Source organism: Neoarius graeffei, chromosome 3 (genome assembly GCF_027579695.1).
Source record: "Neoarius graeffei isolate fNeoGra1 chromosome 3, fNeoGra1.pri, whole genome shotgun sequence".
NCBI lineage: Eukaryota > Metazoa > Chordata > Actinopteri > Siluriformes > Ariidae > Neoarius > Neoarius graeffei.
The window spans coordinates 75,894,961-75,908,239 of NC_083571.1; positions in this window are offsets into that span (position 1 = coordinate 75,894,961).

The following is a 13,279-nucleotide window of genomic DNA, read 5'->3' on the forward strand; positions in this document are numbered from 1 at the left end:
GCTTTATAAATGATCTCCCAGAGTTATCAACTTTGATTGGGTCACTGTCAGCCCCTGCAGAACTTGATCAGGCAACTGAATGCTTAGTCAATGTTCCACCATACCATATGGCCCTTTTCCACTACCCTTTTTCAGCTCACTTCAGCTCGCTTCAGCTCACTTCAGCCCAACACGGCTCGCATTTCGACTACCTCAGAACAGCATGACTCAGCTCGCTTCAGCCCTGCTTAGCACCCAAAACTCGCATGGTTTTGGAGTGGGGCTGAAGCGAGCCAAACCGAGCTGAGTGAGGCTAGGGGCATGAGCAGACACTCCCCTGTGCACTGATTGGTGAGGAGGAGTGTCCTCACATGCCCACACATGCCCCGTGAGCACACTGGGATCTGTAAACACCGTAAACCCGGAAGAAGAAGAATTACGAATTACGAGAATTTCTGAAGCCTTATGCGCCTCGCCTCATCTATACGCTCTTGCCAGTATCTGTTGATGTTGTTGGTGACAACAAGCCACAGCACCAAGACCAGCAACACTAACGACTCCATGTCCTCCATATTTATTGTTTACTATCCGGGTCATGAGACTACCGCTTAAAAGATCACTGATGTCACTGTTTGCACTGCTTAACGACATCATGTGACGTCCACCCACTTTCGCTAACTCCACCCAATGTGTCCACCCACTTCCAGCCAGCACGGTTCAGCGCGGTTGTAGTTGAAATGCAACTCCAACAGCCCCGCTCAGCTCAACTCAGCCCAACTCAGCACGGCACGGCTCAGCCCGACTCAGCCGCGTTTGTAGTGGAAAAGCGGCATTAGATAATGTAGCTCCTCTTAAAAGGAAAATAGTCAGAGACAAAAAATTAGCACCCTGGTATAATGATGACAGTCGTACATTAAAACAGACCACTTGAAAATTGGAACGTAAATGGCGTCAAACAAAGTTTGTAGTGTTCAAATTAGTGTGGAAGGAGAGCTTCCTGAAGTATAGAAAAGCTCTTAGATCAGATTAGCTAGATCAACATATCTCTCCTCCCTAATAGAAGATAACAAAAATAATCCTAGATTCCTATTTAATACTGTAGCAAAATTAACCAGGAATAAGTCCACTATAGACACATGCACACCTGTAGTATGTAGTAGCAACGATTTCATGAATTTTTTTAATGGCAAAATTGAGAATATCCGACAAAAAATTCAAACTACTAATTTAAGGTCAGACAATGTAAGGGACCCTGTAGTTAACAATATAACTGTATCAGATCATCAATTAGAATGTTTTACTCCCCTAAAAGAAACTGAATTACTTTCATTAATCTCGGCATCAAAAGCCTCAACTTGTGTACTAGATCCCTTACCTACACGTCTATTCAAACAGATAATACCTGAAGTAATTGAACCGCTTCTAAAAATAATAAATTATTCTCTTACGATTGGCTATGTACCCAAATCCTTTAAACTAGCAGTTATCAAACCCCTGATTAAAAAACCTGACCTTGATCCCTGTCAGCTGTCCAATTATCGGCCAATATCAAACCTCCCCTTTATCTCCAAGATCCTTGAAAAAGCTGTGGCACAGCAGTTATGTTCATATTTACATAGAAATAACATCCATGAAATGTATCAATCAGGATTTAGACCTAATCGTAGCACAGAGACAGCTTTGGTTAAAGTAGTAAACGACCTACTGTTGGCGTCTGATCAGGGCTGTGTCTCGCTGCTTGTGTTGCTTGACGTTAGTGCAGCATTTGATACCATCGATCATTCCATTCTTCTGGATAGACTAGAAAATGTTGTGGGAGTTAAGGGAATGGCCCTCTCCTGGCTCAGCTCTTATTTAACTGATCGCTATCAGTATGTTGATATAAATGGTGATATTTCTAGACGTACTGAGGTAAAGTTTGGTGTTCCACAAGGTTCTGTCTTGGGTTCACTGCTTTTTTCTTTATATACAGTATGTTACCTCTGGGTGATATTATTCGTAAACATTGTATGAGTTTCCACTGTTATGCTGATGACACAGTTGTATGTTTCTGCAAAACCTGATGAGAGACACCAGCTTAAGAGAATTGAGGAATGTGTAAAGGACATTAGACACTGGATGCTTATTAACTTCCTTCTGCTTAACTCTGACAAGACTGAAGTACTTGTATTAGGACCACATGCAGCTAGAAGTAAGTTTTCTGATTACATAGTAACTCTGGGTGGCCTTTCTGTTTCTTTGCATGCAGCAGTAAAAGACCTCAGAGTGATTATTGACCCCAGTCTTTCATTCGAAACTCACATTGATAACATTACCTGGATAGTTTTCTTTCATCTCAGAAATATTGCTAAGATAAGAAATGTAATGTCACTACATGACGTGAAAAAAATAGTTCATGCTTTTGTTACCTCCAGGTTGGATTATTGTAATGCCTTACTGTCTGGATGTTCCAATAAGTGCATAAATAAGCTCCAGTTAGTTCAAAATGCAGCAGCAAGAGTCCTTACTAGAACTAGAAAATATGACCACATCACCTCTGTCTTATCCACATGCATTGGCTCCCAATCAAATTTTGTATTGATTATAAAATACTACTATTGACCTTTAAAGCACTGAATGGTCTCGTGCCACAGTACCTGAGTGAACTTCTGGTCCTCTATGACCCGCCACGCCTACTTAGATCAAAAGGTGCAGGCTATCTGCTGGTACCTTGTATAGTGAAGGCTACATCAGGGAGCAGAGCCTTTTCTTACAAAGCCCCACAGTTATGGAACAGCCTTCCAAGTAGTGTTTGGGAATCAGACACAGTCTTAGTGTTTAAGTCTAGGCTGAAAACATCTGTTTAGTCAAGCCTTTTTTTAATGGTGTTAATGAGGTAAAGATGTAGATCTGGAGGGTCCTCAGACAGAGTGTTTTGGTAAACTGGGATGTATGGATGCTGTCAGTCCCCACTCGCTTGCTCACTCGAGTTTGTTGATGGTGTAGTGGCTGGCTGCTTTATGTCCCGGCGCTCCCTCATGCCTGTGTTACCTTCTGGCTCTCCCCTTTTAGTTATGCTGTCATAGTTAGTTGCCGGAGTCCCTGCTTGTACTCAGTGCAATATGTATACTGTTCCTACTTATTCAGGTGACATTGGGCATACCTAACAACCTGTGTTTTCTCTCTCTTCTCCCCTCCCCCCAAAATCTGTCCCTCTGAGTTACATGTCGGTCCTGGGATCGAGATGCTGGCCTCTTCTGCTCCTCAGACCTGCCTGGTCCATCCTGGTGCCCTGTGTCTGGTTGGAGTCTCATCGCATTGCTCCTGTGGAGGGCGGCCCCATGTGGACAGTTGGGGGTCGTGCCTGGAGGATGCTCTGGACTCTTGCAGTGGTGTTTTTGTGGCTGGGGACTGCAGTTGACTTGCTGACTTTAGGACTGCAGTTGACTTGCTGACTTTGGGACTGCGGTTGTCGTGAATGGTTTTGCACTCGGGTTTCCGTTGGTGGGGGATTTATAGCATCAATGAAGCTGACTTTGTTAGGACTGTTAATATTATAGTCATGTTGTCTGTTGTTGCCCGGATGGGGATGGGTTCCCTTTTGAGTCTGGTTCCTCTCGAGGTTTCTTCCTCGTGTCATCTGAGGGAGTGTTTGCTTGCCACCGTCTCCACAGGCGTGCTCGTTGGGGATAGATTGGGGATAAAATTAGCTCATATTTTAAGTCGTTCAAATTCTGTAAAGCTGCTTTGTGACAATGTTTATTGTTAAAAGCGCTAAACAAATAAACTTGACTTGACTTGACTTGGCTAGTGATGGACAGCCACCACCGCTGTGGATTTGCATTGACTTTGACCTGTATTTTGCAATTTTATGGCAAAAGCCCCAACTTGCATATTCATTAAGGCAAATATACATGCATTATAATTCTGCATAGTCAAGGTTAATAAAAGATTAATCAATGTTGATTGATGAACAAATAATTAAATCTGTAATTATTTCAGATATAAAAATAACAAACCACGCTTTGATAGCACAGCAGTAAACAGGCTGCACAAACAATAGACTATATAACACACTTTTACACGTAACTATCAAAATGAATCTTCAGTTTAATGCTTGTTGTTGATTTGATTTGGGACACACTAGAATATGCCATAATCACAACAAAAACATTAATATGGGGTCAACTTGAAACACACTGTCTCAGCAATGTCCTTCAATAACGTTTGTGCCTTAGTTTTATTTTGTGTGATGTGTGGTGAATTATAGCTCATGCGTGGGCCCATGATGACATGCCTGAGGAAAGGCATCAAGACAAGCACAGTCATGTTTAGGCTACACATTCTCACACAGGAGGCCCTGCTGCTTGAAACACTATAAGACTGTTAAAGTGTGACACATACACAGAGCTCACTGCATTAAAAAATCTTTTAAACCTTCAAGTCCTTGAAGGGTGTGTGCACACCTGCCCAGCCCAGAGAGAAAACAGACAAATTGAGACTATTAAGGTTTGTTGTTGTTTGTTGATTGTTAATGAAATTATTTAACAATCAGTTAAAGATAAGTTCAAAGGATTAATGCTGACAAAGGAAATGCTTAGCTGAGGTTTCCCAGAAGGTGAGGTGAAGTTGCATGTCAACACTATTTGTTTCTGGATTATGGTTCAGTGGTGAAGAAAAGTTTACTTGATGGAAAATAAAAAATACTTTGATTATAAAATAAGCCTCTGGACAAAAGTGAAAGTCTCCATGTGCATTACCTAGGCCTAACTGTTTCAATTCATAAAGCCTGTTTAGTTCATTCCTATTCATTTATTTTGATGGGCTAGTGCAGTGGTTCCCAAACTTTCTCTGCTGGGCCCCCCTTTCGTAGATAAGAAAATTTTTCCGCCCCCCCCCAGACAAAAAGAGAAAAAAAAGATAAACAGGACACACATATTTTGTTTTCAGACTCCATTGCAGTTTATTAATACAAACCTCAACCTTTTTTGAACAAATAAAAGTAAACTGCCATAAACTACAGGTTGCAATATAATAAGTATAACTGTTTTCAAGCACCTTAACTGTGTAACAGGTTTCTTTTTTTAATATTCAACATTATCAATGCAGTTTTCAAACATTGCCTCTCTGCAAAAATGGGTTTTAAAACATGACCAACTCCCTGAGAAGAAACAAAACAAAAACCCAAAGATTTGTTGTGCAAAAATGACACCTTTAAGCCTCGCATCTTTTCAGTGACTGGTGTGGGCCTGCTTCATGCTGCAGATCTTCTGAAATCTGGGTTGCAGTTTTGAGATTGCCACTCTGAGTTCATTTTCAATGTCCAGCTTTGATCTGTATTTTGTCTTCATTGAGGCCACAGCAGAAAAACCTATCTCACATAGGTAGGATGTGGCAAAAGGAAGAAGTACGGTATGGCCAGGGCTCTCTTACCTAGCAGTGGGTAATCTTTCTCCACTCCAATCCAAAATGCAGCCAGTGTCTTTGACTGAAACTGTAGCCTCATTGTTGAATCAGAGGTGACATCAATGAACTGTTCCTCCTCTGATGTGCTGGAGTCGGCAGGTGGTGTTGCACTGAAGGGGTCACGGATCCAGTCATATTCTTTGGGATCCTGCATCAGGAAATATTTCTGGAAATGGTTCTGAAGGGCAGAGATGTGTGCTTTCATGCATGGGATCACTGTGTTCTGCAGTTTGTTGTCTTCAATGAATGATTTCAGGTTCTCAAATGAGCCCACATTTCCAACCTTCACTCGCTGCAGCCACATCTCAAGTTTTCTGGTGAATGATGTGATTTTATCTGCCAGATGTGGGAGGTGTGTATTTGTGCCCTGCAACTGCAAAATCACTTCATTGAGTTTCAGAAACATGTCACTGAGGTATGCAAGTTTCATGAGGAACTTGTTACAGTAAAATTTGTGGGCAAGATCATTCCTCTTCCTTCAAAAAGATGCAGATTTCATCTCGCAGTTCAAAGACCCTGGACAGCACCTTCCCACGTGACAGCCAATCGGGACTCGCTGTGAAACAGAACAGCTGTGTGGTCGGAGCCCATTTCCTCGCACAGTGCCGAAAAAATCCGGGCTTTGACAGGTCGTGTTTTGATGTAGTTGACGGTGGCGATAACGTCGGTCATTACATCATTCAGCTCGGGACTCAGCTGTTTAGATGCCAGTGCTTCGTGGTGTATCATGCAGTGCATCCACTGCACATTGGGGGAGACGTGCTTGATGAGCGCTTGCAGCCCTGCCCATTTCCCAGCCATAGCCTGCGCCCCGTCAGTGCAGATCCCCACACAGTCCTCCCATTTCAGGTTGGCCTCTTTCAAGTAAGAGTCAATGATTTTAAACAGTTCTTCTGCTGTGGCTTTGCCAGTAACTTTTTTGCAGAAAAGCAATTCCTCCCTCATGTCATCTCCATCTATGAATCTGACATAAGTAATTAATAAACAGTCTTTGTTACTGTCAGTGGCTTCATCCATCTGAAGAGAAAAGCAGCTGTCATGCACTTTGTCATTAAGCTGCTCCTCTATGTCCTTTGACATGTCATAAATGCGCCTGCCGATGGTGTTGTTGGACAGAGGAATAGCCCTTAGTTTGCTGGCTGCAGTGTCATCAAGCATAGTTGATACCATGTCCATAGCACATGGAAGTACCAATTCCTCCGCTATTGTGGACGGCTTTTTACACTGTGCCACTCGGTAGGCAACTTTATATGAGGTGAGTTGAGCATTTGCCGGCACGGATGCAGCTTTAGTAAATAGGGACTGTTGAGCACGGCAGTTTATGAGTTTTTGTCTGAAAAACTCAACTGGCTTGTCTTTGTGCTCTGGATGTTTTGTCTCCAAGTGGCGTCTTAGCTTGTTCGGCTTCAAGCTGTCACAAGCTAGCACTTTAAGACAGACAACACACTGCGGTCTCTCCTGATTACCCACCATTGTACAGGTGAAACCAAAGACAAGATATGTGTCATCATATTTTCTTGTCTTTGCCTTGGAATGAGCTTGCTTTTGAAGCACATTTGGCGATGCTTCATCCTCTGATTTGTGTTTACGTGGGAGCCCCGCACCCCCCACCAAAAACTTCTCCATTTTATGCTAGCAATGTAATTTATTTATTTATTGATTGATTCATTCATTCATTCATTCATTCATTCCATCTGCACCCCACGCCCCCCCCCTGCAATGGCTCTGCGCCCCCCTGGGGGGCGCACCCCCCACTTTGGGAACCACTGGGCTAGTGGATGCAATCACTGTGTTGTCATTATGTAGGCTACCACATTCTTGCACTCACTTATGATACATCTGTTGTAGCTGCAATGAAAGAAATCACAGTCTCTTTGATAATTTTATTTAATGAATACAACTAATGAGCTCATTTAATTTTTAGTGGTCAGTTTCTTCTACATTTCTTCCAGCATTTAACAGGGCATCCTGCTCATATTTTATTAACATACCATTGACTGGAGAAAACTTGGATGACATGGTTCTAGTTACTCCCTTTCTATAGAAATGAAACCAAAATACCTCCACCATGTTGTCAAATTTGCAACCAGCATCTGTACAGTAGAGATGAGAGGCAAAGTGACATACACCCCAATCCTTTGGTAGACCTTGCAGAATGTGTTTATGGTGATAATTAATTTTACGTCTATCCAGAGACCTTAAATAGTTTAAGTAGTTGGAGATATTTCATAAGTATGGATGTTTCTAATAAGGACAATTAATACTTGGACATGAACTGAACACTGACCGACAGATTAACCTTGGTTTCAGGAGGAGCAGTTGGTTTAGACTGCATTCGGTTGTGCACAGTGAGATGACAACTCATTATTTGGGACACTTACTGATTAAAAAAAAAGAAAAAAAATCCATCCTAATATTATTGGTAATGTACGTGTTCCCTGACAAACAAATGGCTTTTGTGCAAATTTCCATAGCTAGCCAGCTGGATGTCGTTAATACTGAAATAATATTATCATGGGGGCTATATATTTTATCCCAATTAAGCTAGCGTGATCAAACTAGCCTTTTTCCTATTAAATCTCTCGTTTTCTAATGTTTTTAATAGAAATGGCTAACAATTTGTTTTAGTGCATATGTCCAGAAAAGTTCAGATCAGTAGGTATATGGTGATAAATTCTGTGATGACGTTAGCTGGCTGGCTGAAGCTGGTCTCTTCCAGGAAAACTGTCAATAACATAATTTCCAAGTGTATCCATGTGTTCTTACTTGATAGTAGAATAACATTTAAAAAACTAGTTTCTGGGGAAAAATTAAAAAAATGTGCAGATATCAGCATAAGAAAAGCTAACTGTACAAATTTGACACTCTAGATGGAAAGACGGTTTAAATGAGAAAAGTGACATGGGGGAAAATGCCTATTTTGTCATTGAAACTCATGGGGATGGGCAGGGCTACAAATCATACTGCAACGAGCCAGCAGGGGTGCTAGACCTGTGAAAGCTTCACTTTTTTAGAGATGAAGCACTGTCCATTTTTATACAGTCAATGTACAGTACCTAATTAAATTAATATCTGGTTAGAAAGTTGTTAAACATTTACATTTCATCAATGTCTGTCATAGGGACAGCAAACCTAGCAAAGGCTAGTGCAAAATGGCAAAGCAGCTTGTGGTAATTAAAGCAGAGCTTAGAGCTGAAACTAGTAAGAAGATTACAAACAGTAACAGTCACAGAGTCTTACAGCATGATGACGTGGCTGTGTGGTCAATGACAAGCACACTCTAATGAGCTTTGATCATCATGTTTAGATTTATCCTGTGCCCAAACTGTCTGTGTAGGAGTGATAATCATCCATTGTTATGGCAATGACATTTTTTTTTATTGTAACATCAGTAATAGTTAAACTGTTGTCAACTGCACACAAACTCTCCAGCAAAGCAGGTAGAACTTTGCTGAGGTACAGAAAGTGTGAGATGACAAAAGCGACAGTTAAGAGATAATTAGATTACAGGCATTTAGCTGATGCTCTTATCCAGATGCTCTTATACAACAAGCACATATACTTAGCACTTGGGGAGCAGTTGGGGGTTAGGTGCCTTGCTCAAGGGCACTTCAGCCATGGAATTTTCCTGCTGGTCCAGGGAATTGAACCAGCAACCCTTTAGGCCCAAGGCTGCTTCGCTCACCTTTAGGCCATTGTTGCTATAATAAATGCATAATAAATAAATGTGAGTTGCTCATCTCACAGAGGGTTGTTGTCATATTTTGCAGTGTAAATAGTGTAATAATTATAATAAATGAACTAGTCCAATATTTGAAATCAGGTCATATATTTTAAAGATAATTTTTAAGGCTGTTACATAAGCAAGATAGAAAAAGAGGACTGGCACATGAACAGAGAAAGAGACGTAAATGTAAGCCAGTAATAAGCAGATATTTAATTCAATAAAACAAAATAGTGTAACTGGAGTTAGAGAGGTTTATGGAAGAATAAAATTATGACATAATGAAAAATTAACAATTGGTGTGGTCTATACCACAAGTATTCTATGCCCTGGAACCACTGCAAGCAAGTTAATTATGTTTCAAAGCAACATTTATTTTTTTATTACCTCCACCAACTTTGTTGAAGGAGGTTATGTTTTCACCTCTGTTACTTGTGAAAATCGGAGATTTTTGCAAGTATGTTCAGCTGTCTGTTTGTCCATTTGTTTGTTGGTGTTCTAGCGTCATCATTTCTTGACTAATCTTCACCAAAATGAACAGGACAACTCACTAGGGTCACACAAAAACATCATTAGGTTTTGGTGGGTCAAGGTCAAATCTTGTAAAAAGACCTAATGAGCCATAACTTCCGTTTCTTTATGATTTTTGCAAGTACTGTGCTCTGCATGACTTTTCATTTGTTTGTTTGTTTGTTCCCAATGTAACTCAAAAAGTAGGGAATACATTTTGATGCAGTTTTGAGTAAAGGTGAACGAGGGGCCAAGGAACAATTGATTAGATTTTGATGCAAATCCAGATGTGTACGTGGATCCAGGATTTTTTTTGTCTGTTTCCAATGTAACTCAAAAAATAGTGAACTGATTTTGATGAAATTTTGAGGAAAGGTGAGTGGTGGGACAAGGAACAGTTGATTAAATTTTGATGTAAATCCAAATATACAGTGGTGCTTGAAAGTTTGTGAGCCCTTTAGAATTTTCTATGTTTCTGCATAAATATAACCTAAAACATCATCAGATTTTCACACAAGTCTGAAAAGTAAATAAAGAGAACCCAGTTAAACAAATGAGACAAAAATATTATACTTGGTCATTTATTTACTGAGGAAAATGATCCAATATTGCATATCTGTGAGTGGCAAAAGTATGTGAACCTCTACGATTAGCAGTTAATTCAAAGGTGAAATTAGAGTCAGATGTTTTCAATCACTGGGATGACAATCAGGTGTGAGTGAGCACCCTGTTTTATTTAAAGAACAGGGATCTATCAAAGTCTGATCTTCACAACACAGAGATTTCTGAGGACCTCAGAAAAAACATTGTTGATGCTCATCAGGCTGGAAAAGGTTACAAAACCATCTCTAAAGAGTTTGGACTCCACCAATCCACAGTCAGACCGATTGTGTATAAAAGGAAGAAATTCAAGACCATTGTTACCCTCCCCAGGAGTGGTCGACCAACAAAAATCACTCCAAGAGCAAGGCGTGTAATAGTCGGCGAAGTCACAAAGGAGCCCAGGATAACTTCTAAGCAACTGAAGGCCTCTCTCACATTGGCTAATGTTAATGTTCACGAGTCCAACATCAGGAGAACACTGAACAGCAATGGTGTGCATGGCAGGGTTGCAAGCAGAAAGCCACTGCTCTCCAAAAAGAACATTGCTGATCATTTGCAGTTTACTAAAGATCACGTGGACAAGCCAGAAGGCTATTGGAAAAATGTTTTGTGGACAGATGAGACCAAAATAGAACTTTTTGGTTTAAATGAGAAGCGTTATGTTTGGAGAAAGGAAAACACTGCATTCCAACATAAGAACCTTATCCCATCTGTGAAACATGGTGGTGGTAGTATCATGGTTTGGGCCTGTTTTGTTGCATCTGGACCAGGACGGCTTGCCGTCATTGATAGAACAATAAATTCTGAATTATACCAGTGAATTCTCAAGGAAAATGTCAGGACATCTGTCCATGAACTGAATCTCAAGAGAAGGTGGGTCATGCAGCAAGACAATGACCCTAAGCACACAAGTCGTTCTACCAAAGAATGGTTAAAGAAGACTAAAGTTAATGTTTTGAAATGGCCAAGTCAACGTCCTGACCCTAATCCAATCGAAATGTTGTGGAAGGACCTGAAGTGAGCAGTTCATGTGATGAAACCCACCAACATCCCAGAGTTGAAGCTGTTCTGTACAGAGGAATGGGCTAAAATTCCTCCAAGCCGGTGTGCAGGACTGATCAACAGTTACCGGAAATGTTTAGTTGCAGTTATTGCTGCACAAAGGGGGTCACACCAGATACTGAAAGCAAAGGTTCACATACTTTTGCCACTCACAGATATGTAATATTGGATCATTTTCCTCAATAAATAAATGCCCGAGTATAATATTTTTTGTCTCATTTGTTTAACTGGGTTCTCTTTATCTACTTTTTGGACTTGTGTGAAAATCTGATGATGTTTTAGGTCATATTTATGCAGAAATCTAGAAAATTCTAAAGGGTTCACAAACTTTCAAGCACCACTGTATGTGTGGCAGCAGGGGCATGGTCGAGCATCAGCTGTGAACAGTGAGAAGTCAGGTTGAATCAGTAGGTAACGTGATGAGGTGCACCTGTGTCTAATTACTGGCTGTCTATTAACCTGTGTCTGTGTGTCTTTCAGACAACCAGAAATGAGAGAGAGAGAGAGAGAGAGAGAGAGAGAGAGCTGTGACACCCTGTTGCGTGTGTGTAGTGTGTTTGTGTTCCATCACTGAAAAGTATAAATAATAAAAAGAACACACCTGTTCTGAAGCCTGCTCCCAATTCCTCTGTTTCCCAAAAGTCAAAGAGTTGTTACACTGGTGCTGAAATTTGGGACTGAGGAACAAATGCTGCCATGGAGTCCGAACTAGCCTGGCTAACTTGACTTCAAAGCTCTCCAAGCATTTGGTCTGGCCAAGCTATTAAGCCAAACCGTTTCCCAGAGCCCGTGGTTGACCCGCCTCCCTGAAATGCCTCAGTTTGCTACTGGTCGAAGCCAGAAAAGGCTGTGACGAAGCTTAAACCAATCACATCACTCTTTCCTCTGACATATGCGACGCGACGGGGCTAACTGGTAGATTAAACTCTTACCGAAGCCGGTCGGGAGCAAGGCGAAAACATCCTTCCTTTCAATAAATACCTCCAGGGCTGCTCTTTGCTCCATTTTCAATGAGAACTTCCCGTTGAATGCTTTCAATACAGCATCTACCACTGTGTTAAAGGCTTGCCGCTGCTCCATGTTCGTGATGTGAATGAAGCGCTTCCGGCATAGATTCTGTAAACAATCTATGGCTTCCAGTCGCAGTTCTACTATGTCACTGCCTTGAACACGCCACTACCCAGGGCCGTTGGAGATGCTCAAAGTTGATTGGTTCCCGATTTTTCGGGAGCTGGGAAATGCTGTAGATAGCCTGCCTGGCCAGACTAAGCTCGGAACAGGCCCTCGTGTTGCATCACGCTTAGGATGGGTGGGCCCAGGCTAAGTCCGAACCAGTCAGAGAACTCCTCCAAACGCTTGCCAACAACCTCCAGTGCCAGCAGCATGCCCTTGTCACACTGTCTGTAGACCGGGGCGGCACTTCTGGGCTCTGGTCAAAGCCCAGGCAGAAGACTGGCAGGTGATCCGGAGCTGGATCCAGTCAATGGGTGCTCCAGCAGTTGTCCCTGCGGCCAGCATGCCCATCCAACTGGTCAAGATGGGGCTGCAGGACAACCCCAATGCTTTCCTTGAGCTGTTCAAGCATGTCGTGGAGGTGAGCTTGTGGCCAACCTCACAGTGGGTGGCTCACCTATTGCCGCTCCTGTTGGGGAAAGCCCAGCTCATGGCTTGACAACTACCAGCCACCAGCATGCTGGAGTACCGCAACCTGAATCAAGCTATCCTACAGCGGACCCGCCATGACCCAGAAGAGCAGTGCCAGAGCTTCCTCTTGCTGGCATACGGTAAAGTGGGCTGGCCATTTGCATTCATGCAACAGCTCTGGGACACCTGTCAACAGTGGCTGCTGGCAGGTGAGTGCAATGTCGAGACCATCTTTGAGTGAGTGACACTGGAGCAGGTCATCACCCACCTGACGAGTGAGACGTCAGTGTGGATCCGGTGTCACTGTGTGCA